This window comes from Schistocerca nitens, chromosome 11, assembly GCF_023898315.1.
Source record: "Schistocerca nitens isolate TAMUIC-IGC-003100 chromosome 11, iqSchNite1.1, whole genome shotgun sequence".
Taxonomy (NCBI): Eukaryota; Metazoa; Arthropoda; class Insecta; order Orthoptera; family Acrididae; genus Schistocerca; species Schistocerca nitens.
Genome location: NC_064624.1, coordinates 129,630,328 through 129,647,344, shown reverse-complemented (window position 1 = coordinate 129,647,344; position 17,017 = coordinate 129,630,328). Strand labels below are relative to the sequence as shown.

The 17,017-nt window shown below is 39.6% G+C and overlaps 1 protein-coding gene across 1 annotated transcript in view; it reads right to left on the bottom strand.

Annotated features, from left to right (window-relative positions):
- The window catches only part of LOC126213542 (poly [ADP-ribose] polymerase tankyrase-1-like), a 560,647-nt gene that overhangs the window by 181,158 nt on the left and 362,472 nt on the right, over nucleotides 1–17,017 (bottom strand). The window lies entirely within an intron of this gene.

Sequence of the window (17,017 nt, the reverse complement as noted above, 5' to 3'; positions counted from 1 at the left end):
TGTGGAGAGTGTGGAGTTGGAGAGCAGGTGGGATGCAAGAGTACAGGTTCGGCAAAAGTTGAAGTTAAAGATTTTCATCACTGTTGTTTGTAATTAGAGCACTATGTCAGGTGAGAACGAGAGCATTTTATGCTACTCTGGTCACCTAAGAAACGCGGCGTGGTGCTGGAGTTTTTCCGAATATTATTTCACTCTCCTTAAAAATTAAATGACATTCGAATTGTTTCTTTGTGCTTCTCTTTTTACATCTGAACTGAACCTACCCACATCATTGCAGGCTAGTTGGACCGCTGGCTGGCCAGTGCTGTCCAAGTCTAATGCGTTGGTAGAGCTGTTGCCCTGCATTATCGCCCAGTCTATGTGCGTGTAACACAGCATACAACGTCTCCTTATGATCGTACTTGTCTGTACTAGTCACAGATTAGCTTCCTCTTCACATGAAACGACATCCAATGAGATCAAGGAAACGCGGATGAATACATGGTGTAATATTTACATCAGGTTTATTTTAGGCACTTAGAGTCTACCCCCTACTCCAGACCAAGTGTTCCTCATACTTGAAACAAGAAATAAACTCAACTGAAGCAAATGTCTTTAATATCATCGTTCCCCGTATATCCAACAGCAAATTCTCCAGTACATAGTGTGCAACAAAGATGTTCATTATTACTGTCATTCGCAAAATTTCAAATTTTTTTTAAATTCTTGTCGCAGGCTGACATTAACACACGCTTTCTTTTCTCCATTATTAAGCGATGAGACAAAAAACGAGTACCGATTAAATGATCAAAGATGTGTAGATCAGTTAGTTCACACACGAGAACAACATAGATACATTGCCCCAACGGTGTTGCCAAATACCTAACAGTAAGTGAAAAGTTGTGGTTCAAAATGCAGCGTTGAACGTGTAGATCTAAAATATTAAAAAAATATTCGCTAGTCGTATAATTCTCAAACCTAGCATATTTGCAATCTTGGACATTATCCCCAGATTACTGATTCGTCCTGTTCCAATCACGTATGGAGCGCAGGAAGAATGATTGTTTGAATGCCTCTGTACGTGCAGTAATTACTGTGATATTATCCTCACAATCCCTATGTGAGTAATACATAGGCGGTTGCAGTACATCTGTAGAGCATCATTTAAAGCCGCTTCTTGAAACTTTGTTAACACACTTTCCCGGGTTGTCTTCAACAGTTGAAACGTCCCCTTAGAAAAATTATACATGACTGTGCTTTAACTGATACAATATTTTTTTAGTGCAACGCAATCTGACTTTCAATAATCCCTACAAAAGAATGGCCCTGACTAACATTAACCTATACCTTTCACAAATCACTTACCTCACAAAAATCTTCGTTACTCAAGCTACTGCAATACAGCGAGCGCCACTACTGCCAGCTAAATAAAAGATTCAAACTACTGAAGGCACTAACTACTGACAGGCATAGTTAGCAAATGAAAGATTTTAATAGAGAACAAACAATGTATTTACCTTAATAGTGTTGAAAACTCATAATATACATAGCAGTTCATGACATCCAGTCTTACAAATTTCAAAACTCCGCCATTTCTCTCCCAACATCCACCACTGCTGGCGGCTCACCTCCAACTGCGCAACGCTACGCGCTGTTCACATCCAGCTGCCGCTGCCCAACACTACAATGGCAGACAACAATGCAAACTAGCCACAGACTGCACACAGCACAGCCAGTGATTTTCATACAGATCGCTACGTAACGTTGCCAATAAGAAAACATAAACAGCCTACTTACATATCCCCCATGCTCCCCACAACAAATTTTACAAATTGTTTTCGGCAGTGGCCAATAATGATTTGATAAAATTTTTCATAATTACAATAACAAAGAAATCAAATGCACACACTTATTGATACAATGTTGGTCAAAAGCTAAAATTCTCTCACAGTCCATAAAGACAGTCCTGATCATTCATCACAGTAAAATTGCAATGTTTTTCTCAAAGTCTGAGCAGTAAAAGAAAATGCACACGGAAGTAGAGGATTTCCATGCAGTCTTGAACAAGTAGTGTTGTCCTTCCAACGGAAAGACAGTGCTGACTCTCGACATGCAGACAGGTAATGGACCACAACAGAGCAAATCCACAGCAGAGTCATTTTGAAGAATATTGGTAGGTGGTCATCACAGAGCAGAGCCACTGTAGTCCTGGTAGAGATTACGGTATTGGTGGGCCATCAAAGATGCAGACCCACTGTAGTCCTTGTAGAGACGGCCAGGAGCCATCTGCTGTGACTGTGCAGGTGCACAATCACCATCGAAGAGTCTTGCGGACAATATAGCAAGTCTATAACCACCACTTGTGTACTCACAAAGTTTTTGGAATTGTCCTTAGAACCAGCACTGCTGTTAACCAGTCCCTTGCTGAATTATTAACACACGTGCAAGCACTAACAGTCCCAACTTCTCACATATTGTCCATATACTATGACCAACAGAAACATGTGCAGTGAAATGGAACTTACAAGTTAATAATATGATGACCTGGTGTCAATTACAATTTTATAACATAAAAATACAATTACAAAGGTACAAAATACATCATTAAAGAGCATAACAATACAGATAACATATGTAGTACAAGCTTTACAAAAGAATCGAAATAACATATACATCAGTGTTACAGGAATTACGACATGATTACATACATATAAGATAAGAATAAATTTCGAAGTATCACCTTCACATATGAGCAACAAAACATAATAAATAATGTCTAAACATCTTTACAAAGTAAATAACATAGTATTAGAAAAATTCTACAACATAGCTCTCATCAGCTAAACACATAAAGACAGGAAAAACGCAAATACACAAGGGTACACAAACACATAGAGGGATGACACAAAAGGAAAGGACAGGGTTTGTTTTCAGTGTAACATTTGGTACTGCAGTCTACCCCAAAACTTCATTCCATAGATCTTTCGTCTTATTTCAACATTTGTTTCCACCAAAAAAATCCTATCCAAGCATGCTTTCTATATTTATATGTTCACATATTTCTTATCTCATTATTTATTTTCTATTATCTTACCTCATCATTTATTTCCAAGAAAATCCCACCTAAACTTGTTGTCTCTAAACCCTACTTTTTTGTTCATATCTTCTTTCAAAATACATTTTGGCCAAACCATATTCTTATAGCTTCTCAATGCATTTCTTCCAATTCATCACAACTCGTTCTCTTATATAGCCTACCCCATCTTAAGCTAACTTAAATCTACTGAGCTCAGATGCTAAACTAAGGAACGAGGCAATGCAGCAGCACAAAACAATTAACACAAACAGCAATGATAAAAAATACAAATGGCAAAGCAAGCAGCATAAATTAGCAAAGCAATTGCAATATTACAACTAATATAAGGCAATGTGCAGCAAACAAAAAAAATAAATTTGTAGTAAAACTGGCTTAACAGAGTAATAAAAAGTCAAATTCAGTAACACTATGTCTGGCAAGTAGCAGCAGCAAATGCAATAACTTATACCTAAAAATGACAAAGCTCAAGCAGAAAAAATAGTACACTAAAGACAACAATGCAGATAAGGGAAATGTATATTCACATCTTAATGTCTATGTAATTAAAGTGGTGCACCACAAAATCTTATTCTATTAAATAAATTACCAAGTACTTGAAAAGAAAATTATGTATGCAATTCCTGTGAAGGGAAATGTCTTTTTGTGGTCCTTCGTTTTTTTAAGTACATCATTAAATTACTGTTTACTGGATCTGTAGGCGTAAAATATCTATATTAGTACACCTATTAAATTTTATTTTAACCAATGCTGCAGTGCAGCTAGAAACTAGATATTAAACAAAATGAGCAATCTCTCAACTAGAAAGACAACAGATGTAAAATGTTTCTCATCATTTCGTTAGGCATTTTAGTAAATATCATAAATTAAGAGCTCCACAGTGTAATCATACGTTTCAAGTTAGAGCGTGTAGTATTTGCGACGCTTTCTACAAAGAAATGTCAATAGCGAGGATAATGGCCCTTTTTTTTACCTGTGCCTCTGAAAGGCACACACTAATGGCTTTTTTCCAGGCGATTGTCGTGCAGCTGCCCACATAATGCGTCGTGCCCACGACGCATTATGTGAAGGTCACTTAACTTTCTTATTGAAATATTTACAACACCAGTTTGCACTACAGTGGCAGTCTCATATACAAAATTTCACGGGTCGAGAATTTGCATTGCAAATGTGTAGAAACAAAATCTTATGAGTATAACAGTGTCCAAAAAATTTTCGCCGGCATTGTGATATATTCACGCACTTACACACATTTCATAACTCTTAAAGTACAATTCTTGGTTTCCAACATCCTTTTTCACAAGTCAGAGTCCCTAACCACTACTCCTTACCTTATTACATATATATATATATTCGTCGACACGTCAATCTTGCGACGACACTTCAATATTTCATCGTAATAAATACACTCCTGGAAATGGAAAAAAGAACACATTGACACCGGTGTGTCAGACCCACCATACTTGCTCCAGACACTGCGAGAGGGCTGTACAAGCAATGATCACACGCACGGCACAGCAGACACACCAGGACCCGCGGTTATGGCCGTCGAATGGCGCTAGCTGCGCAGCATTTGTGCACCGCCGCCGTCAGTGTCAGCCAGTTTGCCGTGGCATACGGAGCTCCATCGCAGTCTTTAACACTGGTAGCATGCCGCGACAGCGTGGACGTGAACCGTATGTGCAGTTGATGGACTTTGAGCGAGGGCATATAGTGGGCATGCGGGAGGCCGGGTGGACGTACCGCCGAATTGCTCAACACGTGGGGCGTGAGGTCTCCACAGTACATCGATGTTGTCGCCAGTGGTCGGCGGAAGGTGCACGTGCCCGTCGACCTGGGACCGGACCGCAGCGACGCACGGATGCACGCCAAGACCGTAGGATCCTATGCAGTGCCGTAGGGGACCGCACCGCCACTTCCCAGCAAATTTGGGACACTGTTGCTCCTGGGGTATCGGCGAGGACCATTCGCAACCGTCTCCATGAAGCTGGGCTACGGTCCCGCACACCGTTAGGCCGTCTTCCGCTCACGCCCCAACATCGTGCAGCCCGCCTCCAGTGGTGTCGCGACAGGGAGTCGCTTCTGCCTCGGTGCCAATGATGGTCGTATGCGTGTTTGGCGCCGTGCAGGTGAGCGCCACAATCAGGACTGCATACGACCGAGGCACACAGGGCCAACACCCGGCATCATGGTGTGGGGACCGATCTCCTACACTGGCCGTACACCACTGGTGATCGTCGAGGGGACACTGAATAGTGCACGGTACATCCAAACCGTCATCGAACCCATCGTTCTACCATTCCTAGACCGGCAAGGGAACTTGCTGTTCCAACAGGACAATGCACGTCCGCATGTATCCCGTGCCACCCAACGTGCTCTAGAAGGTGTAAGTCAACTACCCTGGCCAGCAAGATCTCCGGATCTGTCCCCCATTGAGCATGTTTGGGACTGGATGAAGCGTCGGCTCATGCGGTCTGCACGTCTAGCACGAACGCTGGTCCAACTGAGGCGCCAGGTGGAAATGGCATGGCAAGCCGTTCCACAGGACTACATCCAGCATCTCTACGATCGTCTCCATGGGAGAATAGCAGCCTGCATTGCTGCGAAAGGTGGATATACACTGTACTAGTGCCGACATTGTGCATGCTCTGTTGCCTGTGTCTATGTGCCTGTGGTTCTGTCAGTGTGATCATGTGATGTATCTGACCCCAGGAATGTGTCAATAAAGTTTCCCCTTCCTGGGACAATGAATTCACGGTGTTCTTATTTCAATTTCCAGAAGTGTACATAGCATAATCAAATTCCTCATATAGCATCAGCTTATTGATCATAAACATACCTCAGCAGCATAATACACATCGTCGTCGTAAAAGTAACATCGTAATGCCTCAGTCAAATCTCAAAAACGTCGTAGCTTTCTGCAATAATGTCAAAACCTAAAAAAATTCTCTGCTCATTTCAATAGTGTCATCTACCTCAAACGTACTTTAAAATCTTGCTCCCTTACCAAATACATAATTCAAAGCTCTCATAGTATCACAATGGTTCCGAAAAAATATGAACATTGCACAAAGTACAGACAAAATACAATTTCATAAGTGTGAAGTTATCCAATTGTGTAATTATGTAAACATCTGTCACTGATATAGTAAAAAGAATGTTTGTTTCTCTGTCAAATAATCAGGTAGCTGTGTAATTCTGTGTTAGAGAAATATGGTACCGATGTGTAAAGTTGTATAAGCAAATACCATATTAGCTAGGGCTCCTTGTGCTTGCCAAACAAATGGTACACAAAGTAAGCGTGTACCCCCCTGAGGATTAATGTAATTATACCCTCAGGTGTTACAGATTACAGCAATGGAATGAAATGTATCACAGAAAACTTTCTTTGTAATTCAAAAATCTTTAAAAATAAATGTTTTAATTACAAAATTAATGACTCAAATACTTGTACTGTAGCACTAAACTGTGCATCTTGTTGTAAGATAATCTCCGTAGAAGTGTCGTAGTTATCGTCCTCCGAAAGCTAAGTTCTGCAGAAGTCAATGTACTTACCCCAAGATAAACAAAAGTGAAATGCTTTGCGTATAGATATCTTAGCTATTACGCTTATTGCCGTGATGAAGAAAGTACTATGCTGTAACGTATTGTTGTGCTGCAGAAAAGGCTGTCGCATTGTAGCTATACCACAAAAGTTACTACTAAAACATGTTTTACTTTCCAGAATAATTCAGAAAAACTGTGCAGATATAAAACAGAAACACCGCAAAAGCAACATTGTAAATTGTCACTCATTAGTAGCGTCGTGATAAAATCGTGTAGCTGCCACATAAACTAACCACTGTGTCATCTGGTATCTCACAGAAATTACTTTAAATCCAGAATGTATCTTCAAGTAAACCAAAATGTTGCATTAAAATCTCATTAGCAGTACTGGTAAATGTTCTAAGTATGTAAGCCTTATAGTCGTTATGTAATCGTGCAACTAACAAGCAAGAATGTACACACACAATAACACTGTGTCGTCTGTTCACAATAACAATGCATTCATAATTTCTGTTCAAATAAGTTCTCTTGGTTCTTGACTGGATAGTTAACTTCAAAACATTGTTGCATGTTAACAATTTCTCAGTGTGACAAATTGTACTAGTAGCATGAAGTGAAAAGTTTTATGGCAAAGACTATGTTAAAAAACAGATTATCTTTCAATAAACGGTTTCACGTGTGAAATGTGGTGCAATCCTTTACTCTTCACAGTGCTCAGAGTTTCAACTTGAACGTAATTATCGTGTGGTATATGTCGGAAAAGAATACTGGAATTTTTCTCAAGGTTAGTGTCTATGTTATTTTTCTCTGAGCCAGCCGGCGCACGTGGCTGCCTACGGTGCGAGTCATTGTCTGTCTCTTTGTTGGCGCGCGCCGTTATTGGGATTAGGAGACCTAACTTCTACAAATTCACCTTGACGAGAAGGCCCTGACTTTTTTGAAGCTCGCCAGTTCTGATGGAATTCAGGTCAGTCGTTTTGTCGGTAGTTTACATAGTTTCTTGTTTGTCGGTCATGTGGTGGAGAATTTCTCCCGGAATCGTAACTGCACGCTGAACTGTTGCGTCTGAAGTTATTCTGTCTCCCTTGATAATAACTGTTTTTGTTCCCATATTGTCTGTTTCTATGGTAATCTCTATGGAAATGCGATCTTTCTCTGTAACTATTATTACTTTGCCAGTGGTTGTCATATGGGTGGTGTCTGTTTTGGTCACGATTTGCGTTGTAAGAATAGACTTGTCGTGTCCAGTTATTGTTTCTGTCGTCACGGAATTGTGACGGATGTGACCTGTAGTGATTGTTTTCCTGTTTTTGCATCCCGCGACTGTCTGTGTCAATTTCTAATTCTTGTAAGAGTCCCTGAAAAGCTTCAATGTCGTCTTTGCAACGTCCTGCCAAAATAATATTTCTTAAATGTTAAGGCAATTTCATTAAGCAAATGCGGATGAGTTCTGAAGGGCTGTATGGATTTGAAAGATATTGATTATTATGCAACATGTCTTAAAAATATTTCATAAGACTGGAAAATTCAGATTGTTCGAAACGTTTCATCATTATGATGCTATGTTTTACTCGGTCTTGTGCTGCTTGAGACCAATATGCTGAGAGGAAGGCATGATAAAATTCTCCTTCACTGTGACAATCGTGAATGACCGATCGCATTCTTACAGCTGGTTCATTCTCCAAGTAGCCACACATAAATTCTAACCTGTGCTCCAATGACCAGTTGGGAGGAAAACAATGAGAGAATTGATGAAGCCATGCTCGTGGATGAATGTCGTTGCCAGAATTCTTAAATGTTTTGAATTTACGTGTAGTAATGAACAGCTTATAGTCAAAATCATCGTGTCGGCGAGTCGCACATCGCTCATTGTTACTTCGTTTCTGCAGTTCCATCTCAAAATTCAATACGCCTTGCCAATTTCTTTCATAATTTCCGAAGTGTCCTGTGTTATTACTTTGTGGTTGCTCCGTATTTCTATGTCCCTCTTCCCGTACTGGAGTGCAAGTGTCCTCTGAAATATGTAATTCTTGTATTACTTGTGTATTACTTGTGCCAACTGATCTTGTACTTCCCGGATTTCTCTTTTGTACTGTGTATTGATTTGATTTTGATTTTGTTTGAATTTTCTAATTTGTTCATACTCTTCAGTGTTAGCGAAAGCTACAGGTCTTGTGTCATTCAGATCATCATCTACCTTTGTAGATAAGTTAGTGAACTGATCTGGAAGTTCGGCTACTTTATCCGATAGTGAAATTATTTCCTCTGTGTGTTTTCCTGAACCAAGTTTCAGAGTGTCCATTTGTGTTGAAATCGTATCTACTGTGTCCTTTAAGTTTTCCTGAGTTTTTGCAAGTAGTGTAACCGAATCAGTAGATGCAACTGAGTCAATTTTAGCCCACAAGGTCTCGTGATTTTCTTGAACAATGGTTTGCAGTTCTTTTATGGCTGCTTCGTGATTCTGTAATGCATTTTCATGCCGCGAAAAAATAGGTTGAAAATGCTCACAAATTTGTGTTTTTACGTCATTACAGACTTTTTGACATTTCGATTCAATGTTATGTAACTCAGTAGTTAAATCTTCACGTGTTTGTTCAAGTGTTGTGTCTAACTTTTGAAGCTTTTGTTCCATTATGTCTAACTTTTGAAGATTTTGTTCCATTGCGCCTAACTTTTGAAGCTTTTGCTGTGTTTGTCTCTGATTTTGTTCCATTGTGTCTAACTGTTGCTGTGTTTGTCTCTGGTTTTGTTCCATTGTGTCTAACTTTTGAAGCTTTTTGTCCCATTTGTTGCATTAATTGTAATAACAATGCACTGGTGTCTGAAACATGTTCCTCAGTGCTATTCGGCAAAGCATTTGAACCGGCAATATTTGCATTTTGAAAAGCAGAAAATGTGTCTTGACTTATTTGAGAAAACGGCGAGGACGCAAAACCTGAATCTACAGTATTTGCAAGATTGTCTCCTGTCATTTCGAATTCTTGAGGCAAGCTGTTGCCGACCGATCGATCGATAATGCTTCCCTGTTCACTAATTGTTTCACTGCCTACACCATTATTTGCAGCCCACTCCATTTCCCTATGCACAGTTACCAAATTACTACTTTGAACATTATTTAATTCATTACTCGGCGGCGCTAACACACTGCTTTCCTCTTCACTGTCATTTCTCAGTTTCCTTTGGAGCCTAGTATTACGTTTTTCACACACCATTATTGTCACAATATTTCACACGACAACACAGAAAAACACAATTTAAAGAGCAAAATAAGAAAACACATTAACATAACATTGAAAATAATATCTCGTTAATTGCAAGCGCAGCTGCGAAATACTTGGAGCAAATCTACATGCATACCACAACTGTTTTACTGTACAAGAATGAAAAACTACAACTACAAAGGAAATTCTCTCTACAATTACGCGCTAGCAATAAACAAAGGCTGCACTAATTACACAAACTACAAGAAAAAGAAGATTCCAGTGAGGTATCCTCGGCTAAGGGTCGACATATGAAACGTCCCCTTAGAAAAATTATACATGACTGTGCTTTAACTGACACAATATTTTATTAGCGCAACGCAATCTGACTTTCAATAATCCCTACAAAAGAATGGCCCTGACTAACATTAACCTATACCTTTCACAAATCACTTACCTCACAAAAATCTTCGTTACTCAAGCTACTGCAATACAGCGAGCGCCACTACTGCCAGCTAAATAAAAGATTCAAACTACTGAAGGCACTAACTACTGACAGGCATAGTTAGCAAATGAAAGATTTTAATAGAGAACAAACAATGTATTTACCTTAATAGTGTTGAAAACTCATAATATACATAGCAGTTCATGACATCCAGTCTTACAAATTTCAAAACTCCGCCATTTCTCTCCCAACATCCACCACTGCTGGCGGCTCACCTCCAACTGCGCAACGCTACGCGCTGTTCACATCCAGCTGCCGCTGCCCAACACTACAATCGCAGACAACAATGCAAACTAGCCACAGACTGCACACAGCACAGCCAGTGATTTTCATACAGAGCGCTACGTAACGTTGCCAATAAAAAAATATAAACAGCCTGCTTACACAGTCTGCCAGTTAAGTTCCTTCAGTATCTCTGTGACACTAAAAATCCTAAGATTACCCCTTTCCCTGATGATCCACAGGCTTGCATTTTGGATAAAACGAATATGAAAAGTATAGTAACAGTCGTTCAGCACCTATATGAAAATGACGACTCGATTTATGTCCAAGATGTGACAGAGAAATAGATGACTTAGCATATATCTTTGCTTGCCTACAGGAGAGTGTTGAATAGGTTTTCCATCAACTGGCATCTTTCGTCACAAATGAGTTTAAAGTCCTGTGATGACTGTATTATGGACAGGTTTACCATTAACGATTGCAGGTAGATAGTGCTCTAAATCACACACAGAACACACAATTGTACAGGAATCGATCGCAAGTTATACCACACAACTGAAGCAACGCGAGAGAACTATGGAAAAAATGGTTAAATGCGTGACAGTGGCTAATACCTGGTGTTTTCCATCAAGTATTTTGCTCCTACCGTAGGAAGCTGGTCATTTTTAATTCCATAGACAAGAATTACTCCTGTACCATTCGATAAAGTGCTACATTAATTGTCTGTTCATTTCTCTACCTATCTCTCCACTTTGTTTCACGGCTGAAAGAGTTGCAAATGTAAACAGTAATTCTGTGATACACACAGGCGTCCCGCAGCTGTTTCGCGAAACATTATAAGTAACTTAAAAGCAAATGTTGTCAAAACGGAGAATATTTTTGGGCCCATGAATACTGATCAGTCAATATTACCAGCACTGACAACACGCCAATTCTCACCTTCAGACGGTCTGTATATTGGCGCATTGTTAATACACTGACAATAGTACTGAACCTGTGGAGAGCCCCTTAAGAGATTCACTGAATGCATGAGGGAGCACACAAGTTTATCCAATCGTTTTCGTTCAGAGGGAGTCGTGTGAAGTTAGCACCCATTTTTCTTGAAAGATACATTTTTTTCATAGTTCTTGATAGATGTGCCATAGTTCTAGAGTTCTTTGTACAAAATTTGAATAGTTCTGCAGAATTTAACGAAGAAAACAACAATCCTAGAAAAAAATTTTCGTATCGAAAACATGCTTTGTCAATTTCCGCAAAATGTAAATTCGTACAACAGGTCTGAGGACAGTTCGGAACAAAACTCCAAGAGTTCTGTCGAAAACCCTAATAACACTTTTTTTGCGCAGCTAATAGCTTACAAGACAATTGCAACTTAAGGAGAAGATCTTTTTGCTTACTGTGCAGTTGGTACCCCTTTTTTTAGAAACGTATATTTTTTCAGAGTTCTTGATGGATATGCCATAGTTCGATAGTTCTTTGTGCAAAATTTGAATAGTCCTGCAGAGTTTAGCGAAGAAAACAAAAATACTCGAAAAAAGTTTAGTATCGAAACCATTCTTTGTTAATTTTCACAAAAAGTAAATTCTTACAACAGTTTTGAGGACAGTTCTGAACATAACACCAAGAGTTCTATCAAAAATCGTAATAAAATCTTTTTGTGGCGATGATAATTTATACGATAATTGCTTTAATGTTAGACCCACTTCCTCCACAGAAAAAAATAAATCCGTACAACAGTTTTGATGAACAGTTCTGGACATCAGCCCAAGACTTCTATCGTCAATCATAATAACATTATTTGTGGTGATTATAGTTTGTAAGATAATTGATTAATTGTGGAGCTCACTTACTCTACAAGAAAAAAATATATCTATTTGTACAACATTTCTAATGATACCTCTGGATAGCATTGTAGGAGTTACATCGAAAATGCTAGAAACATATTTTGTGCAGGTCATTGTTTATGAAGTAACTGCATTTAATAAGGAATGCTTATGAGCATTTCCCGTGAATTTTGCACCCTTTTTACGAGAAATATACATTTTCTTTTCATAGTTCTTGATATGTATGCAATAGTTCTAGAGTCCCCTGCTCAAAACACGAATAGTTCTGCAGAATTTCGGGAAGAAAACAATAACTCGACAAAATTTTTGTATAGTAAAAAATTATTTGTCAGTTTGGAAAAAAATAAACTTTTATAACAGTTCTATTGGCAGTTCTGGATAGCACCCAATGAGTTGTATTGGAAATGTTAAGAATATTTTTGTGGTGATAATAGTTTTATTCTGATATTCACTTCCTCTACGGAAACCAAATTCGTAGAACATTGCGGCCGCACTCTGAGGCGACAAGAGAAGAGTTGTTGTGCACGGCCGAGAAGGGAGCGTTGAGCAGGGCGACAGTCAGCATCGCTTTCTGGGGAACAAAGAGCTGCGGCAGTCCAGTGAGCAGACACCAGCTCCGGGAGCAGTGCTCCGGTTTGTGGACGTGACGTGGATCGTATTTTGGGCAGTATAGTTTGCTCGGTACTCATCTGCTGCTCACTTTATGCCCATGTGTGTTGTTCTGTCCGTATGTGCGTTGAAAAGGTTACGCTCCGGCTGGAACAGTGGCTTGTGCTTTACGTTCGTGTACCCTGACTCATTTGTTTTGCTGCAGGCAGCTGTAATTTCAGAGATTTTTTTTCGTCGCGATTGTCTTAACCCAGTGGCGCCTAGTATCCGAGAACAAGACAGCTAACGTGTGACCTGTTGTCTTGGGTTTTGGAGTCCTGTTTGGGCAACCTAGTTGTCACGCACACAAATGTATTGCTTGCCGAGTCAGGTTAGTCCTAATCTTGTGGAACTGAGCTTTCAGTGACTGGCTCGTCTGCAAATTAATTAATTTAACCTTTGTGGTGTGTTGTTTTTTTGCTTTCAATGGTGAATTTCTTGTCATTCATTTGCGTATGTTTCGCCGTTAATGATAACTGTGAGTAAGATAGTAAGGTCTTGAAGGGCTTGCGTATCGTGACTGTATTTTTCGCAACTGTTTAATTTGATTTCTTGTTTATCGGTCTGGTGAAAACTTATGCCAAGTTTACTAATTTCCGCCTGTGGTCCGGAAGTTGGTTTGAAGGTAAATCCGTTGGTAAACCTTTACTGGACCTAACTGTTAACTGATCTTGCATTGAACTAATGGCATTATTAAATCGTTTCTTGTATTACCATAGACAAGGAGACAGGGCACATTCTGTGGTCGAGGGGTAGGCACGGTTGCTGCTTTGCGCGTGGCGTCTTGCCGCTCGCTATCATTTCCCGCGTTAGTACGGGCGGCGTGAGATTTGTTTGCTCGCGGTTGTGTGGCCGCTAGTCAGCTGTGCCTGCTCCCGCTTGAGGGTGTGCCGTGTTTCGTAAGGCGTACGCCGACTTTGTCACTATCACTCCTGTGTTGCTGTCGGTCGCTTACCGAAACGTTAGCCTGTTTTAGCTCGGTGGCCACTGGGCCGTGACGATGTCGGTTGATGACCAGCGTTGGGGCGGTCGTCCGCTCTGAGTGGCTTCGGTCGCTTGGACTTGGCAGTTACCTTAGGGTTAAACAGATCAAACTTGTTTATTGGCTGTAAAATCCTAAGTAGTTTGTGAGAAAATTTGTAACTCAGCTTTTCATGATTTTACACAATTCAAGCATTTTGGTAAGGCATTTTCCTATCTATGTTTTATTTAAATGAGAATTCTTTATTGGAGTTATTCACCTGTTGAAGCTTAACATATAATTTGTAACTTAGCTTTCATGATTTTACTTAATTTAAGCATTCTTGTAAAGCAGTCCTTTATCTACGTTTTATTGATTGGTAATTCTTTATTGGGGTTATTCACTGGTTGAAGGTTAACATATGTTTGTAACCAAGTTTATGTCCTTGCTTAATTGAGATTTGTTAAGATCCTTTATTGCTGGAAGATCATTAAACCTTGGGTGCTTGTGATTGTGAATACTGTTGTCTATGTTGTGGGCTACCCTTACACTTCCACAGCCAAGCTGTCCTATCTACCAGTACAACTATAATAATATTTTTTGTGATGGTAACATTATATCTGATATTTACTTCAATTTGCGACTCACTTTTATTGTGTAAAAGTAATAAATTTGTACAAAAGGTCTGATTGCTTTTCTTAATAGGACCCTAAGAGTTCTACTGAAAACTGTAATAACATTTTTGTGGGGATAACAGTCAATGAGATATCATTTACAAGAGACCCACTTAGACTACATTATCATAAATTGGCACAACCCTTTTGTTGACAGTTCTGGATAGCACCGAAAGAGCTCTTATAAAAACCCTTATATGAAACTTGCTGGCAGATAAAAACTGTGTGCCGGACCGGGTCTCTAACCCAAGGGTGTCACGAAGCAAAATCTTCACAATACCCTTTTTTCCAGGAATGCTACTTCTGCCATTTTGGTAGGACAACTTCTGTGATGTTCAGAAACCAGGAGATGAGGTACTAGCAGAAGTACAGCTGTGACTATGGATTATGAATTCTCACTGTTATTTTGGAATTATGTGAGACATAAACAATGTTACAATGTGCAGTGTAGTAGACAAGAAGCTCTTTTATCTGGACTAGTTGGGACCGGATGTACTCCAGATTAGCGAAAATCCGGATAAACCGTAAATATTCTACTAAATACAAAAAGTCTAAACATTCAGCAATGTACAAGTGCCGATAAGGCTTCCTAACACTGACTGTAGTAACTGTGAGTGGAAGTGTGGGATGTGCACGCTTAGATGATTCAAAGGGAGAAGGCTCGTCACTGCAAAACAAACAGATGGCTGAGAGAGCGAATTCTTTCACACGCGCCACTAACCAGAGGGTGTCACACCTGTCGAGAAGCGCACCAGAGGTACAATGAGCTGTGGTGGGAGAGCTGTTGGCGTGGTTACTATGCAACTTACTTGATGGGCCCCAACGCTGACAGAGCTTCACGTATCGGCCACTTGGCATTAGTATTCCTTGTTTGCTTACAATTCGCCTTTGTTCGCATCACACCTAAAATCCAATTTTTGAAGTGATCTTTTAACATGGAACAATTTTAATACACCGATGCGATTGTAATCACTGCATATACCACTTTAGGATGGCAAAGGATGATTGATTCTGTATGTCAATGCTTACCTTAGTATAGTATAGGTTAATGAATTAAATTTGAAAAAGCTCTTTCTCTTACAAAAATTCGTCATATATCCGAAATGACTAGTAACAAATCCTCGAAAACCATATCAGTTTCACCAAATCATTATAAAACGTAAAAAATGTTTACGTCAGTTTCCTGGAAGTATCCTTGCTAGGCAGATGTAATTGCTTTACAAGTTTCCCTAAAATTTTAGTAATTATGTTTGTTGGTACTACAGAACTACACTTTGAGCATTCAAATGACCTACATGTCGCCACAAATCTCTTTGATACTCCTCATTTCTCGTCGACTGAGACTGACTCTCACATTAACGTATCTTGCTTCTCTGATTTATCTCGTCCCAACATAGTTACTTGTTGTACCGGTACGGTGCAGGACTCACCAGAGAAAAAACTTCTGGGTCCATGGTTCTGATAGTAAGTTAACATGTGGCCAGTCGGTCCTTTTTTCAACCATTCTCACACCCATTTCGTCTTTTTATCTGTCATCCACTGCTTACAAGCTGTAGCTAATATAACTGCAACACACACGAATCCTTTTCGGTGTTCGACAGCTTAGGCTGTAAGACCAGGGTGTCAACTGACGATTTTTGTCAGTATTATTGATGATGTGAGGTCACTTTAATATACTGTAGGTTTGACAAGCTGGTATTATCAATAAATATTGAGCATGCACAGACCTCCAACAGTTGGCGATTCTATGCCGTCTGCAACTAGTTTTAAAAAAAAACCTTGCACCATCAAGGTAAGAGTTTACGATGGCAAGTTCCAAAGTATACCTGAAATTTCAATTAGAACATGACTAAACAACGTACAACAACGAAATGACGAAGTTCATAAGCAGCTACGAATGAGTGTCCTTAATTTATTTATAATAACAGAATATGATGAGTGGCGAAAGAAAATACACAAGAGATTGAAAATGATTTGGGGCTGCTGACCTGTAAAGTCAGGGGGCTTCCAAAACTGAGCTTCCGACCTGTCCGAAACAGAGGGTTTGTGGACAGTGCAAATAGGAGGTTGGCTTTTAGCAACGAGATATCGCGGTTTTTTTTTTTTTTTCCTTTATTGTATTTCAATTCCCCATCGGGGCGGGCTGGCAGCAGCATAGGCGCTGCTCTTCAGCCGAAAGACATAGAACAAAACAACAGAAGACAGTTAAAAACAGCAAAGGAGAGAATAAGGTGAACATAGATATAAAAAAGGGGAACATCATGGAAGGCAATATAAAAAAAAAAAAAAACAACGGGGAGACTAAAATGGAGATAAAAAACTGTTTAAAAGTAGCACACACAAA